General features: G+C 40.9%; 1 long non-coding RNA gene across 1 annotated transcript; it reads right to left on the reverse strand.

Annotated features, from left to right (window-relative positions):
• Positions 1-11,284: 11,284 nt before the first annotated feature.
• Positions 11,285-17,750, reverse strand: LOC143653780 (uncharacterized). The gene is made up of 2 exons (XR_013161526.1): positions 17,462-17,750; positions 11,285-11,561 (listed from the first exon to the last, which is right to left on the reverse strand). It is a non-coding gene; the product is annotated as an uncharacterized LOC143653780 (long non-coding RNA).
• Positions 17,751-17,760: the final 10 nt, after the last annotated feature.

Here is a 17,760-nt window from a genome sequence, read left to right on the forward strand (position 1 = left end):
ATAGCCACAAGAAGCTCTACCAGCCAGTGACCTGCGGAGATGAAGAAGGAAAACGCCTCCCTGGGAGCTTCATGAAACAGGAAGTCAGGAGAGAAGGTGGCAGATGATGCCGTGCTCGCCATGAGACTTTCCAGCTGAGAGAGAAACCCTGACTGTGTTCGCCATGTGCCTTCTCACTTGACAGAGAAACCCTGAACTTCATTGGCCTTCTTGAACCAAATTATCTTTCCCTGGATGCCTTAGATTGGACATTTCTATAGACTTGTTTTAATTGGGATATTTTCTTGGCCTTAGAACTGTAAACTAGCAACTTACTAAATTTCCAATTTTAAAAGCCATTCCATTTCTGGTATATTGCATTCTGGCAGCTAGCAAACTAGAACAGGGACTTTGCAAATACTTCTTTATTCACTGCCCAAATTGCTCTGGGATTTATTGGGGCATCACACTAACCTGGACAAACCAACAAAATTTCATGCCCTATTCAAGATTCCATGTACTTATGGTGTTCAACTAAACTGACCACAAAAGTTAAGTTAGGAAATGCACTACCCAAAATACAGATTTTTGCACCAAATAAACGTCTCACCCTTTAGACTCATCCAAAAGTTGAGGTTTTAAAATATGAACGATATCATCCTTGACGCAGTTTTCTAGTACACCTTAGGCCTATTCATATCAGCTTCTTTCATAACTCTAGTTGAAGTCTGATCCCTTTTTCAACTTTTTAAACAGTTTTTGTTTGGGGTACTGCTAACTTTCATAGCTTCAGAGCTCTGAGTCTCAGGTGTCACATAAGTACCCAAAGTTTCTGGAAAAGACCATATTATATACAAACATCTCAGTATCTCAGAATTAAGAATTAACAGTTACATCCCCTAAGATCAGGAACAAGACAAGGATGTCCACTATCACCACTATCATTCAACATTGTGTTGGAGGTTCTAGCCAAAGCAATTAGACAAGAAAAAGAAATACAAGGCATCAAAATTGGAAAGGAAGAAGTAAAACTATCACTGTTTGTAGACGATATGATACTGTACGTCGAAAACCCGGAAAAATCCACAACAAAATTACTAGAGCTAATAAATGAGTACAGCAAAGTAGCAGGTTACAAGATCAACATTCAAAAATCTGTAGCATTTCTATACACTAGTAATGAACAAGCGGAGGGGGAAATCAAGAAACGAATCCCATTTACAATTGCAACTAAAAGAATAAAATACCTAGGAATAAATTAAACTAAAGAGACAAAAAACCTATATAAAGAAAACTACAAAAAACTGCTAAAAGAAATCACAGAAGACCTAAATAGATGGAAGGGCATACCGTGTTCATGGATTGGAAGACTAAATATAGTTAAGATGTCAATCCTACCTAAATTGATTTACAGATTCAATGCAATACCAATCAAAATCCCAACAAATTATTTTTCAGAAATAGAAAAACCAATAAGCAAATTTATCTGGAAGGGCAGGTTGCCCCGAATTGCTAAAAACATCTTGAAGAAAAAAAATGAAGCTGGAGGTCTCGCGCTGCCTCACTTTAAGGCATATTATGAAGCCACAGTGGTCAAAACAGCATGGTATTGGCATAAAGATAGATATATCGACCAATGGAATCGAATAGAGTGCTCAGATATAGACCCTCTCATCTATGGACATTTGATCTTTGATAAGGCAGTCAAGCCAACTCACCTGGGACAGAACAGTCTCTTCAATAAATGGTGCCTAGAGAACTGGATATCCATATGCAAAAGAATGAAAGAAGACCCATATCTCACACCCTATACAAAAGTTAACTCAAAATGGATCAAAGAGCTAAACATTAGGTCTAAGACCATAAAACAGTTAGAGGAAAATGTAGGGAGATATCTTATGAAACTTACAATTGGAGGCGGTTTTATGGACCTTAAACCTAAAGCAAGAGCACTGAAGAAGGAAATAAATAAATGGGAGCTCCTCAAAATTAAACACTTTCGTGCATCAAAGAACTTCATCAAGGAAGTAGAAAGACAGCCTACACAATGGGAGACAATATTTGGAAATGACATATCAGATAAAGGTCTAGTATCCAGAATTTATAAAGAGATTGTTCAACTCAACAACAAAAAGACAGCCAACCCAATTACAAAATGGGAAAAAGACTTGAACAGACACCTACCAGAAGAGGAAATCCAAATGGCCAAAAGGCACATGAAGAGATGCTCAATGTCCCTGGCCATTAGAGAAATGCAAATCAAAAGCACAATGAGATATCATCTCACACCCACCAGAATGGCCATTATCAACAAAACAGAAAATGACAAGTGCTGGAGAGGATGCGGAGAAAGAGGCACACTTATCCACTGTTGGTGGGAATGTCAAATGGTGCAACCACTGTGGAAGGCAGTTTGGCGGTTCCTCAAAAAGCTGAATATAGAATTGCCATACGACCCAGCAATACCATTGCTGGGTATCTACTCAAAGGACTTAAGGGCAAAGACACAAACGGACATTTGCACACCAATGTTTATAGCAGCGTCATTTACAATTGCAAAGAGATGGAAACAGCCAAAATGTCCATCAACAGAAGAGTGGCTAAACAAACTGTGGTATATACATACGATGGAATATTATGCAGCTTTAAGACAGGATAAACTTATGAAGCATGTAATAACATGGATGGACCTAGAGAACATTATGCTGAGTGAGTCTAGCCAAAAACTAAAGGACAAATACTGTATGGTCCCACTGATGTGAACCGACATTCGAGAATCAGCTTGGAATATATCATTGGTAACAGAGACCAGCAGGAGTTAGAAACAGGGTAAGATAATGGGTAATTGGAGCTGAAGGGATACAGACTGTGCAACAGGACTAGATACAAAAACTCAAAAATGGACAGCACAATAATACCTAATTGTAAAGTAATCATGTTAAAACACTGAATGAAGCTGCATCTGAGCTATAGGTTTTTTTTTTTACTATTATTACTTTTATTTTTTTCTCTATATTAACATTCTATATCTTTTTCTGTTGTGTTGCTAGTTCTTCTAAACCGATGCAAACGTACTAAGAAACGATGATCATGCATCTATGTGATGATGTTAAGAATTACTGATTGCATATGTAGAATGGTATGATTTCTAAATGTTGGGTTAATTTCTTTTTTCCATTAATTAATAAAAAAAAGGAAAAAAGGGGAAAGAAAGGGAAAAAAGGGAGGGGGCACCTCATTATATAATTACTGCAGTAATTATCAGATAGTTAAAAGATTTGAATACAAAACTTAACCCTCAAAAAAAATACATAGCTTAGTTTGAAAATAAAATATGGCATGTGTTCAAACTGTAGTCTTGATTTTCAAAATCTTATTATAAGACCATTGCCACGGGAACTGAAGAAAATCACTACAGGGAAACATTTCTAAATCACGTGACAGGAAAGGCAAACGTTAATTTAACGAAAGTCTGTCATGTGTACATTGCTTATTAACTAGTCACAATCATTCCTTTTTTCAAATATCAGTTGTTCACACAGCCTATAAAATGTCCCTACTTTGTACATTTTATATCTTTCAAGTATACAGAAGCACGTTCTCCCTTTAGTATTATACAACGACATCCTGGAATCATAAAAGAATTTCAGTGTTTTACTGAAATCGTACAAACAACTGCAAAGTTTTGACAGTATTCACATACGACAGAACTGATTAAAAGTAGTATCTAATTTCCCATAATGCCTCCTATTTTCTCTCCAGACCATAAACCGTAGAAGCATTGGTCAGTAAAAGACAGTCACATGAGACCCTGGTCTTAAACAAACAATGGCCAAAGGGTTATGTTAAACAAAATAGTATTTCACAAAGTGTGCTTCTCTTCTCTTGCTTTTCCTTCTACAGGAAAAAAATTTTTTTTAAATACAAGAACTTCTCTTCTGCCTATCTTTGTTTCCATTTTATTATCATAAGTGGAAGTTTCACAAGCAGGAATAAATAAAAAAACCTTCCATTTTCTTTTACATAAGTCACCAATAACTGGAACCATATATATTTTTTAAATCATTGAGAACATTAAAAAAGCCTCTGGAAATTGAGTAACCCAATCATAGAATTTTATAGGGCAGTCACCTCTATATCAAAAAATATTAAGAATATACTTTCTCTTTTTTTTACTAAAGTTTGATTATTCATGAATAAAAGGTAATACAGGTACATTTCATTTCATTTGATAGATGTGTTTCTAGAATGCATAAAATAAATTTTGGTAAATTAACTCATGTTTTTCCATAGAGTTGTTTTGCTACTTTGGAGATAGCTATCTTATTTAATTTTTGATCTTCAATTTCAGAAATCTTACACTCATCTTCCACCTTGCCCAACATATATAGATCCTTCCTGTTAATTAGGCAATAATTGGTCAGGTGATTACAACTCAATCATTTCATCAGGAATAGTTAACTTTTGAAATATGATTACCACCTTAATAAATAATCTCTTGTATAAGTTTCCTACTGAGTTTTTTTTTTTTTTTTTTTTTTTAAAGGAAAGACAGAGAGAAGGAAGGAAGGATAGAAGGAAGGAAGGAAGAAAGGGAAACATCTTTAAACATTTTCTTGTTTTATTGTATTTTGTTTTTTTTTTTTTGTTTGTTTTTGTTACATGGGCTGGGGCCGGGAATCGAACCGAGGTCCTCCGGCATAGCAGGCAAGCACTTTGCCCGCTGAGCCACCGCGGCCCGCCCTTACTGAGTTTTTAAAACAACTAAATGTTGGATTGAATCTCTATCATACTGTAAATTAAAATAAGTTTCAGAGGAGAAAAAAAAAAAAAGAATTAACAGTTACACCTCCTGAATATATGTGACTGCTGTAAGAGCTTACAATCTAGGACCCTTTACAATAAGCTCCAATCTGATAACCCATGCTCTCAACTTCAGTTCACCAAATTTTTATATTATAGTTAGCCCATATGATTGAGGCATGATAATATTTGTCTTTTTTTCCTGACATTTCATTCAACATACAGCTCTTAAGGTTTATTCAACTAGTTGCATGCCTCACAACTTCATTCCTTCTTGTGGCTACTCACTAGTCCACTGTATGTGTACACCGTAGTTCTCCCTGCCATTCCTCAATTGCTGTACCCTTAGGCCATCTCACTCACTGTGGATCAGGAATACTGCCAAAACACCAGTGTGCAAATTTCCATTCTTGTCTCCACACTCAGTTCTTCCAGGTATATACCGAGTAACCAGGTTTCAGGATCATATGGCAAACCCGCCCCTAGCCTCCTGTGGAACCACACACTGGCCACGTGTGGTGATGTTTTGATCTACTTGGTTTATCTGGTGCTGGTGGTACACTCCTTGGTCCCTGTTGGTGCTGCCCCTTTCTCTGCCACTGTCTCCTCTCCTGAGGCAGGAGAAGAGAGACTGGGCTATGGGGACAAAGAAACTTCCTTGTCCAGGCCACCTGTTGTACCCACCACCTGCCTCAGGATCTCAATAGAAAAGGGGAGTCTCAGGCCTTGGAGGAAGGACAGTGCCACCCCTGGTTGCTTATTTCTGGTAGGGTTCCTAACTGATCCTTCTTGCTAGTGGTGTTGGGCTCACCAGAGAAACTCCTGTCTGATCTAAGGGAGCACTAAGCCTATCTGGTCTGCCTTCTGCTTCTAGGCCAGGGGTTGGGAAATGCCAGGTCTGGATAGCTGTTTTAGTTGGTTAAGCTGCTGGAATGCAATATTTCAGAAATGGAATGGCTTTTAAAAAGGGAATTTATTAAGTTGTAAGCTTACAGTTCTAAGGCCATGAAAATGTCCAAATTAAGGCATCAACAAAAGCTGATGCTGTCTGGAACCCATCTATTACCTAGGAAGGCACCTGGTTGGCATTTGCTGGGGTCTTTGGCTCCTGGATATCTCTGTCAGCTGGGAGGGCACATGGCAACATCTCCTAGCTTTCTTACCCAGCTTCTTCAATGGCTTTTGCTGGGGGCAGCTTTCGCTGGGGCTGTTTTCCTTCATGTCCAAAGGTGTCTGGCTGTGTGGGCTCTATTGGCACTATTGGCTCTAAAGTTTTTTCCAAAATGGTTTCTTCTTAAAGGACTCCACCTTGAATGGGTGGAGACACATCTCCATGGAAACCATCTAATCAAAAGTTACCGCCCACAATTGGGTGGGTCACATCTCCATGGACAAAATGATAATAATCCCACCCAGCAATACTGAATGAGAATTAAAGAACTTGTCTTTTCTGGGGTACACACAGATTTAAACCAGCACACTAGCCTTCTTCTCTTGGATGACAAGATGCAAGGTACCTTGCTGCTCTATTCTTCTTCTAGTCCTAGGGTCCCAAACCAGCAGGAGAAGCTTCAGGTAAGCGGAACTTTCTTCCATTATCAGTGATGCTGGATAAAAGTTATCTGTGTTCTAAAACCAGAAAGAAATTCTAAATCTTAGGACAACAGCTGGTCAACAAACATTTCTTGAGATCTGACTTTTAGTCAGGTACTGTTTTAGATATTTATGGAACAAAGTACATAAACGAGGTAGGGAAACCAGTTAGGCTATTGTAGCAGTTCTGATAGGAAATTAAGCGTGGGTGAGAATGAAAGCAGTGGACATGCAGAGAAGTAGATTTACTTGGGAGGTATGACTAAGGTTATGCCAGCAGGACTTGCAGATGGGTTGGAGGTGGGGGGTGGGAAAAGAAAAGTTTCAACAATAACTTCTAGACTTTTGGTCTGAACAACAGAATAGATGATGGTTCCATGTACTGAGGAGGGAAGACAAGGGAGTGGGTTTAGAGGGAAAACTAATAGTTCTTTTAGGACATGATGACTTTCAGATGTCTTTTAGTTATCCTAATGGTATATAATCACGATTAGATTTCTTCATTTTTATTATAAAACAACACAGCATTAAAGGGAAATTTTTGACCCTGCCTCTATTTCCAGCAACAATCGAAATTTACTTTCATTTTTGTATATTCATTTGTTCACCAAATCTTAAATTACCAGCCAGTGTGTGGCACGTACCACTGGGCCCTAAGCATGTGAGAGTAGATATGACAGACATGGCCCCTGCTTTTGTCCTCCTGCTTGCTAAAGCATTTACATGGTGTGCACGTGCAGCCCAGCACAGTCAGCCAGGAGGTCCCAGACACGTGGGTAGCCCCAAAGTACCAAAAAACACCCTTGACAGGAATTTGCCCTCAGGGAATCAAGTGGTACATGTTCATACAAGGACAATGGATTGCCAAGGGGGAGCAAAGATTCTGAGGACTGTATCGTTTTTTTGCCTAATATTGTCCCCTTGCCCACTCTCCATGGATTCCTATTCAAAGCCCAGAGAAAGGGGCTCGAGAGAGGGACTGAATAAAAAGCAAATTATCTGCACTTCTGTGAGAAAGCACAAATAGGAAGCAGCCCTGCCCTGTGGAAGGGTGAATCTGTTACATGCACTGTCGTTGCTGCAGAGTCAGGCAGTTAACACAGGAGCAGGAGAGGGCAATCGCGACTGGGGGGCCATGTCCTGGGGGCTGTCAGCATCTTTCTGGCCTCAGTGTGAGACCCAAACTGAACAAGGGGAAGGCATCAAACTGTAGCTGGAAGGGCTGTCTACCCCAGGGACCTTCCAACCTGGTTGAGACAGACTGGGGTTTGAGAAGTTTTGCTTTTAGAGGCTAAGCCAAAGAAATGCTCTTGAGTTACTATTATCGTAAACTTTATAGAATCTCCATTAAGATGTGTCCCGGAGAAGCATGGATTCTGCCTTTGTTATGCTTTTATTTGTTTTTGTTTCAGTTATCATAGCTGTATAATAAACCACTCCAGACTTCACAGTATAAAACAACCACTTTTTGATTATGATCGGGGATTCTGTAAGTTGGAATTTCAGAAAGGGTATAGCTGGGATGGCTTGTCTCTGCTCCACAAAGTCTGTGGCCCCACGTTGGGAAGATCTGAAGTCTGGAGGTGACTCGGCAGCAAGGAGCTGCAATTATCTGAAGCTTCTTTACTCACTGGCTTTTAGCTGTGACCTCAGATGTGGCTATCTGCCAGAACACCTGCGTGTGGGCTTTCCAGGTGGTTACTTGGGTTTCCCCATGACTTGATTTCTGGGTTTCAAGAGCTAGTGCCCCAAATGAAGCAGGTGGAGGCTGTATCACTTTTCATGACTTAACCTTGGAACTCACACTGCATCACTTCTGCCACAGTTTTAAACCACCCCCAATTCAAGGAAGGAACACAGACCCAACCTCTTGCTGGGAGGAGTGTCAAAGTCCCATTGCAAGAAGGGCATGTGGGATAGGACATATTGTTGTGTCTTTTGTGGAAACGCAGTCTGCCATACTTTTCACCAACACTTTCCTTTGGAGTAAAGGAAACAACATTTACTAAGAATGCCAGAAACTTTAACACATTATCTCACTTGATACACAGATAAGGAATCTCTCTCTTTTTATATATAACGAGAAAAAGATTCAGAGCAACTATGTAACTTGCCCACAGTCATTAAGATAGTTTGTAATACAGGCAGGACTTATACGGGGTCACCTGACTTTCGGATCAGTTGTTTTCCCACTATTTTTACATTATTTCTCTGGCTCCACAGTCATTATTAATTGGGATTTATCCATCAAAGTAAAGTCCTGTTATCTATTTAGTCATCCCCACTTTGTTAAGCTTTGTTGTTTCTAATGTTTTAGCTCTGTCATTTTGGGACATGGTCTTTTTCCTTTGATTTAATTTCTAAGGACAAAATTCCAGGGGCAAATTGCAGAGTCATGAGATGTATATAGTTTGTTTCTCTTAGATTGACATGATTTTTGCAAGGCTTTGCCAGTTTCCAGCATAGTATATAATTGTATTTTTCTCACAGGCTTGGGAATCAAACAGATCTGACCACCTAGTCCTGGGCAAGTTATTTAACCTATGTCAACTTTAGAGTTCCCATTTTTAAGATGGTGAGAGTACCACCCTCACAGGGCTGGCAAGAGAATTCACTGAATGTTCATGACGGGCCATGCTCTGCGCCAGTATCACAGTAGGTGCAATAAATGTTGCTTGTTCATAGTTGTAATCTCAACACACTGTAATCAGTGCAATTTTTTTTGCAGATAAGGAAACCTGAAGTATTGGCCCAGTTGAATAAAGGGTCTGAATGAGTATGCAAATTCAAAATTCATTTTCCTGGTCACTGAGCCCAGGTCTGCATGAGTTGCAGCTTTAATAGCGATTCTTTCCCATCTGATAAGTGTATTCGCTCTGCTAGGGTTGAAATTGTGCTTTTATTCAAACTGTACTTTACATTTAGAAAAAGCTGCACCTACTGCTTTCTGGGAGTCTCTGAGCAGGACTGAATTTGCTTTTACATTGACAAGAATGCTGTGCAAATTGCTTCAAGTGGAAAAGTATTTATTTAAGAGTTAAAATGTTGAATCAACATTAGTTCATTAATGTCTCTGTTGGTCTTTGGGATCTTTTCCTTAGTTATTACAAAACCTTTAAAATAACAGAAAGTACTTGCCAGAAATAAGATTAAGCAATGAGAACCACATGATCATGTGGCAATTTGAATTATAAAAGGAGCCTGAAAACAATTGAGCAATATCTATCAAAATTTTAATTCATACTTACCCTTTGATTCAGCAATTCTAGCTGAAGCCCATCTATTTACCAACTATCTGGCCATCTATGGTACCTAAAGTTGAAATGTTTACTCTTTGACTTGCTACAGAAAAAGATGACTAACCCCTTTCCTATTGTATGATCCTCTTTGTAGTAGTTTTTTTTTTTTTAATATTTTTATTTCTTTGTGGTGTTTTTTTGGGAAAAGAGATACATGAATAGCTATGCTTGTATAGGATAGGAAATTTCTGGGGAAAAAAAACCAGTTTACAGTGATTACATTTGGGGCATGGGAATGTGGAATAAGCAAGGAAGGAGTTTCCTTTTCCTGTACAAGCTTCTGTACTCTTTGGATTGCTTTCTAAAAGCATATATAACTTAAACTTTTTTTTTTTTAAGAAAAGCAAATGCAGGAGAAGAGTGCTTTCAGCATAGCCAGTGACAGAAGGGCTCCTGGCCCAAGGCAGCCTCTCTCCTACTGGTCCCTGAACCACCTGCATCTAATCATTTGAAGTAGTTTTTTTGTTTAATCTACCAGGTCAGAACTGGGAGGGGCTGGGCCTGGAATGTAATTTATAACCTGTTCCCCAGGTGATTTTAATGCACCCTGATGTTTGAAACCACTGCTCTAATCATAAAGCTCAGGGGTTGGTAAAAGATTTCTCAGCAAGTTTTAATATGATCAGTGTGAGATAATTGATTGCAGCCAATGTCTAATCACAGCGACAACAATAAAAATAGCTCCCATTTGTGAGTACTTCCTAATGTCAGGCCCTGTACAACTGGGCTTAATGTAATAATAGTGCCTCATGCAATTCTCTTAGCAAAACTAGGCCGAGTGTGCTATGAAGAACAGGGGTTCAGAGGTCTCTGAGCACATGGTTTGTGCCAGGCACTGTCCCAAGCGAGGTGGAGGGGTGGGGGGGTGTAGATGAGACACTATTCCAGCCCCATGGAACGTCCCATAGTAGTTAATCTTTTCTTTTTTGTGTTTTCACCTGGCAAGCCATTTGATGCCGGTCTAACTTTAACAGTCTCAAGAGACCAACCAGCTGGGTCACCTTGAGCAAGATACACTACTTCTTTGGGCCACAGTCTGCACACCTGCAAAATGAGGGGCTTGCACAAGGTCTCCTGGAAGAGGCTGAAAGCAACCTGACACTGCACAGTGTGTGTACGTTCCAGTGTCATGGCACCGTTCCCAGTTCCTTACTGCTGCGCCCTCCTCATCTTGGCCTGTCGCCTCCTCCTGTCCTTCCCTGTTGAGGCAGTGGAGTCACCATCCCTCATCTCTGATTCAGGGCTATTTCTTTAGCATCACTGTCTCTCCTCCCAGCTCATTAAAACATATCGTGAGTATTCCTAAAACTCATGGTATCCCTAAATAGCCTGCTAGCTCCTCTCACACACAGTCATGTCCTCACCATGTTTAGACCCCAGTCAACTAGCATATTACCAAGCCCAGAGGCATTCAGTAAATGCAGCTGGAAAGATTCTCAATGGACTTTTTCAACAGCCATAAACATAACTACTTCATGACTCTCAACTTGACAAAGCAAGAGGTCTAGTGGAATGATGTGTGACTTTCCAGACAGGATGCTGTTCTAGTTTGCTAGCTGCCAGAATGCAACACATCAGAGACGGATTGGCTTTTAATAAAAGGGGATTTATTGTTAGTTCTTCAGAGGAAAGGCAGCTAACATTCCATTGAGGTTCTTTCTTACGTGAAAGGCACAGGATGGTCTCTGCTGGTCTTCTCTCGAGGCCCCTGGGTTCCAACAACTTTCCCCGGGGTGACTTCTTTCTGCATCTCCAAAGGCCTGAGCTGAGCTGTGAGTGCTGAGACGAGGAATGCTGAGCTGCTTGGGCTGTGCTACCTTGCACTCTCTCATTTAAGCACCAGCCAATTAAGTCAAAGGTCATTCATTGCAGCAGACACGCCTCCGACTGCAGATGTAAATCAGCAACAGATGAGGTTCACGTACCATTGGCTTATGTCTGCGGCAACAAAACTAGGTATGCTCACCTGGCCAAGCTGACAACTGACTAACTCAGGTGCCTCCATCCCACAGGCACACGATATTGTGTCACTGGGGAACTAAAGCCACAGGATAGACAATGTACAAAGACCTGGGCTTTGATTTTACTGGATAATGAATAATTACAATTTATTCTTAGGTTAAAAGATACAATTATGTTATGGTTTTGAATGCTAGTTTTTCATGAATTTTGAAGAGAAAGCATGCTATTTCAGGGCAATCTGCTTTTGTGGCTGCTGTCCTAGGTACCGCAGTACAAGTTTACTTTCTTCCGCTCTTAGGGTAAATTCAAAGGCAAAGTTAGCCAAGCACTGTGGGAAAGAGCTCTGTTGTACTGAGGAGTCACGAGACCTGAATTCTGGCCTTGGCTCCGTTTGACTTTGGAAAGTGTTTCCACATCTCTGGGTTTCAGTTTCCTCATTTGATAAATCAAGATAGTGGGCTCCTACCTTGAGCTTACATTTTAGCAAGGGAATACATCATATTTCTATGATTCTGATGTAGTCCAGTGGAGCAGGTGTGGGGTAGGGGTGGGGGGCGGGAACTCTGCAACTAAAGGGGACAAAGTGAGTGACCGGGACGATTATTAAGGTTCAATCCACATTTGCATTACTTTCAAATTGCAGAGGAGGGGTAAAGGTATAAAGACTAATCATGACACTATTCTGCGGCAGGATATGTTCATAGCTTCTCTTAGAGTATGTGGCAAGACAAGCTGCAACCTAAGGTGGAACTTCATTAAGACTGGTGTGCTTGGGTTAACATAGGCTTTTCCTCCCACTTCCTGCAAGGTGATAGTTTGCTTCTTCCCCCATAAGCATCTGAGTGACAGAAGGTAAAGGTGGCAGTGAGAAGACATAAGAAGTGGAATGAGTCTCCAGGTTGGAGAAGGGTACTCAGGGTCACAGCCTCGTGCTGTCTTTAACCTTGGTTGCAAAGTGTGCAGTATCTTCCAGGAGGAAGTCAAAAAGGAAACTATTGGAAAGATTTGAGAGTAGAAGACTATCAGTCAGGAGTCTGTGAATTTACTAAAAATCAGTGAATTTTATACCTTAATAGGTCAATTGTATGGCATGTGAATTATATCTCAATAAAACCGTTACCAAAAAAATCATTCTAAACCAACATTAAAGGTACTATGTTAGAAAGGAAGCAGAGGCACAATATGGGAAGGGGCCACCTGGTTAAGGTGGAAGTTTTGCTTGCACTGGGTCCTGAACTCTCAGCTCCCTAGGTGGAGATTAGGCAGAAGGGTTCTCCAGACAGGGAATGCCCCATGCAAACTGGGTGGAGAGGCAGCATATAAAACCAAGTCTGAAGATGACGTTGATATATATATGCATGCATATATAATAGAAGACACTATTATTATCCCAATTTATCCATAGAAGAATTAAATAATTGCTCAAAGTTTCAGAGCTAGTAAGTGAAAGAACTGGGATTCAAAACAGGCTGTCTGACTCAAGAATCATTTAAAAAATATATAATCTTGTACATCCCTATAAGTCATGATAATTTTACATAAATGCATAAACGCCATCATATCTTCCTATCCCTGGCTGCCTCCCTCTTTTTCTTTTTTGCTTCACTATGCCTCTGCCTCTCTTCTGCTCCCTTGACAGTCCCTGCCCCTAGACACATATTCTTGGGGAGCTGGAGAAGCAGAAATGTTTTTATCTATTTATTTATTTTAAAGTGAACTTTAATTTTAGAACAGCTTTAGAGTTACAGAAAAATTGTTATAATAGTACAGGAAGTTCCCATGTACTAAATATGCAGTTTCCTGTATTATTAACATCCTATACTAGTATGGTATATTTGTCACAATTAATGAACCAATATTGATTCATTGTCATCAACTGAAGTTCAGACTTTATTCAGATTTCCTTAGTTTTTGCCTAATATCTTTTCTCTGTTCCATGATCCCATCCAGGATACCACATTACATTTAGTCATCACGTCTCAGGCTCCACTTGGCTGTGACAGTTTCTCAAATGTACCCTGTTTTTGATGACGTTGACAGTTCTGAGGAGTTAACCAGGCATTTTACAGAATGTTCCTCAGTTAGGATTTGTTTAATGTTCTTCCCTGATTATACTGGGTTATGTGCTCTGGGGAGGAAGATTACAGAGACAGAGTGCGTTCTCATCCCATCATATCCAGGGCACACACAGTCAGCGTGGCTCATCACGGTTGATGCCTTGATCACCCGGCTAGGATACTGTTTGCAGGTTTCTCTGCTGCAAATTATTCTTTTCTTCCCCCTTATGATATTGTCCTCTGGAAAGAAGTCACCACACACTCCCCATGCTTAATGAGCAGGGAGTTGTGTTCCACTTCTTTGAAGACAGAGTAGCTACTTAGATTATTTGAAATTCTTCTGATTTGGAGATTTATCTGTTCTCCTCCATTATTTGTTCAATCATTTATCAATGTCAGTATGCACTCATGGATATTTATTTTAGACTATGGGTCTTAATCTATTACTTTTTTATTTATTTTGTTTGCAGTTTGTTTGCTCAAGACAGTCCAGCTTTGGTCAACAGAAGCTCTGCAAGGTGACTCTGTCTTTTTGACACAGCCCTATTAGTGGGAATTTTTTGTTTGTTGGTTTATTTTGTAGCATTTCCTTACTTTCTGGCACTGGAAGATGTTTTCAGGGTTCATTCATAGAATGTATCAGTAGTGCAGTGTTTTTATTGTCATTGAATAGCTACAACACATTTTATTTATCCATCCATTGATTCATGGACATTTTAATTGTTTCCACCTTTCTATCTTGTATAGTCTGTGCCTCAGCCCTAGAATTAGCCAGTTCACCAAGGAGACTTGGAGAATGTTATTAGAAGCCAAGATCTTGATGGTAGGTGTGTTCATTGCTATTGAATCTTTACTGCCCCTAGGCTCTCTAAGCTGACAGAACAAGGAAACGTATGTATATATTAACCTTGTATATATATATATATATATATCTGTAAATATTTCTATGTATAACCATCTGTATCTAGTTAAATATTTCTATATGTAAGCACCTGTACCTATAGTAAGCTAAACCTGAGTTCATACTGATGGCTCCAAGTTTAATCCATAGCCACATGAGTCATTCTAGCCTCCTCCTCTTCATTTCCATAACCTCTCATCCCAACAGTGAGAAACCTGGCTCCCACCATCCACCACCCATTCCTTAATTGTTCAAATGCAGTACACACGTATAGTGGTTTCAGAATTGTTTACTATGGGCATTAACAACTTTATCAGTTAAACAGTGGACAGTGGAAAGAAGTCAGACAGGGTGGCCTCTGTGATTTTTGCTCTGCTTAAGAAAATCAGCTAGAGCCACCCTATTCTAGTTTGCTAGCTGCCAGAATGCAATATACCAGAGATGGATTGGCTTTTAATAAAAGGGGATTATTTCGTTAAAAACATGTAGTTCTTCAGAGGAAGGGCAGCTAACTTTCAACAAAGGTTCTTTCTTATGTTGGAAGGCACAGAATGATCTCTGCTGGCCTTCTCTCCAGGCCTCTGGGTTCCAACAACTTTCCCTGGGGTGATTTCTTTCTGCAGCTCCAAAGACCTGGGCTGAGCTGCAGTGCCGAGATGAGGTATGCTGAGTTGCTTAGGCTGTGTTATGTTAAGCTCTCTCATTTAAGCACCAGCCAATTAAATCAAACATCATTCACTGCAGCAGGCACGCCTCCTAGCCAACTGCAGATATAATCAGCAACAGATGAGCTTCACATGTCATTAGCTCATGTCCACGGCAATAGAACTAGATACCTGCACCTGGCCAAGTTGACACCTGAGCCTAACTACCACACACCCCATGTATGTGTAGGCATACCATTTCTGCAGTTCCACTCTTCCAGGTGTTGGGTCTGAGGTGATTTACGGGACATGGAATGTTCAGTTTTAAAATCACTGATCACCATACTTGGAACTCCAGATGCCAGCTTGGCCTTAACCAATTACACAAGGAAATTTTTCTGGAAAAACCTCTGTGTGGACTAAAACTCAATTGCTGCTGTGGTCTGTAAGGGAGAGAAAACCCACAGTAGTATAAGAAGGAAGGACCTAACAAATATTATGTAATACTTGAACTCTGTGAGGTACTACAGTGATTATCTACATTTTACAGAAGAGAAAAACTGAGACAGAGAGAGAGCCAACCTAGGAGCTCCTTCTTTGCTGCTTGTTCTGTGGGGAGATGAAGGGGAATTTCCAGAGAAGGCAGAAGTAGGTCAGACTGAGGTGCAGTAAGAGGACAGGAAGGGCCATGTGGGCAGGGGAACAGGCTTGGGCATTGAGCGAAATGATCTGGGTTGATGTCAGCTCTATCATGCCCTGCTGGGTGGTTTTGGGCAAGTCCTTTTCCTCCCAGGGCAGTAGTTTACTATCAAATGAGGGCTTTTGTAACAATAGAAACACTTAGAAAAGGTATTCTGGAAAACTGACTTTTTGTGTACAGTAATGCCTGTTTTATGCATTGTATAGGTAGGGACACCATGTTCTGGCATGCTCATGTCCAAAGGCCCCTAGTTGGTAAGTAGTTTGCAGCACTTCTGAGAATCTGACTTAGCTCTGTCCCTTCTGTACTCCCAAAGTCATCCTCCTGGTTCACCTTTTTTTTTGTGTGGCCAGGCTCCTGCCAGAGCCAATACATTAGCTTGCCCTGGCACAACCCTATGCCTTCAGGATACATACATTGGGGTCCTGAGCCCCATTTACACAGTCCCCCTGGTTTAACCAAAGCTAGTGAGAAGCCTTGGAGCATGGCTTGGCCCCTTTCTGTGTCTGGGTGAGGTTGAAGACCTCAGGATGAAAGGATGGGAGCTGGTGTATTAGTTAAGGTTCTCTAGAGAAACAGAATCAACAGGAAACACTTGCAAATATAAAATTAATAAAAGTGTCTCACGTAACTGTGGGAATGCAGAGTCCAAATCCTGCAGGGCAGGCTGTGAAGCTGACGATTACGATGGAGGGTCTGGATGAACTCCACAGGAGAGGCTTGCCAGCTGAAGCAGGAAGAGAGCCTGCTTCTCTTAAAAGGCTTCCAGTGATTAGACTGAGCATCAATCACTGCAGAAGACACATCCCTTGGCTGATTACAAATGGAATCAGCTGTGGATGCAGCCAACATAATCATGATTTAACTCTATGAAATGTCCTCATTGCAAAAGACAGGTCAGCACTTGCCCAACCAGACAAACAGGTACCAACACTTGGCCAAATTGACACATGAACCTGACCATGACAGCTGGTGCGCTCCTTCATTCATCCAGCACCCTCTGATTATTGCTGGAGTTGCCACGAGCTATTTTGTGGGAAAACTGGCCCCAATCTTCCTTATGTCCATGCCACTGATTATGCCCTGAATCCCCGGGCTAAGGCCAAAACCCTTTATTGATTATTGAATCATTCTTGGTTTCCCTTCTAGTTTCAGGTGCTATTTTTACTGTATATTAAATTCCAACATATACTTGGAAGTATTTCTGGACTTCATTTTGTTCCGTTGATATATCTGGCTTTGCATGTACCAGTACAAAACTGTTTTAATTACTGAGTCTCTAATCACTGAGACTTTGGGCTTGTCTCATTCGTAAAAGGAGGATAAACATAGTATTTGCTTGATAGAACTGCAAGAGGGTTAAATGAGACAAGGTTGGCAAAGTACTCAGTGCACTACCTGAAACATAAGTGCTTAATAAATGTTAGCCGTTATTCTGAAAATCAGGTTATCACGAGAAGTATGACTTAAAGCAAAAACCTGGTCAAGGGCTCTAAAGTCAACGCTTCTTTCAGAGAACCTACCTACTTCTTCGGTCACCACTTATAGTTGTCCTGTACATGTGGGAACTCAGTCGGATCTGAACTCACAGTCCCAAACATCCAAGGGCAGCGAGGGACACTAGGACTCGGTCCCACCCTCTGAGCCTCCGCGCTGCCACGTCTCACGCGTCCAGTTAGAGGCAGGGAGGAGGCAGGGCCAACCGCGGGCCCGCCCCCAGCATGTTCGTCACTCCTTAGGCCCGCCCCTCCGCGGCCTGAGCCGCTGGTAGGGAGGTACTGGGGTTGCCCGCAGCCGTGACGCTTGCGAAGGGGCGGGGACA

Source organism: Tamandua tetradactyla, chromosome 13 (assembly GCF_023851605.1).
Source record: "Tamandua tetradactyla isolate mTamTet1 chromosome 13, mTamTet1.pri, whole genome shotgun sequence".
NCBI classification, from domain to species: Eukaryota; Metazoa; Chordata; class Mammalia; order Pilosa; family Myrmecophagidae; genus Tamandua; species Tamandua tetradactyla.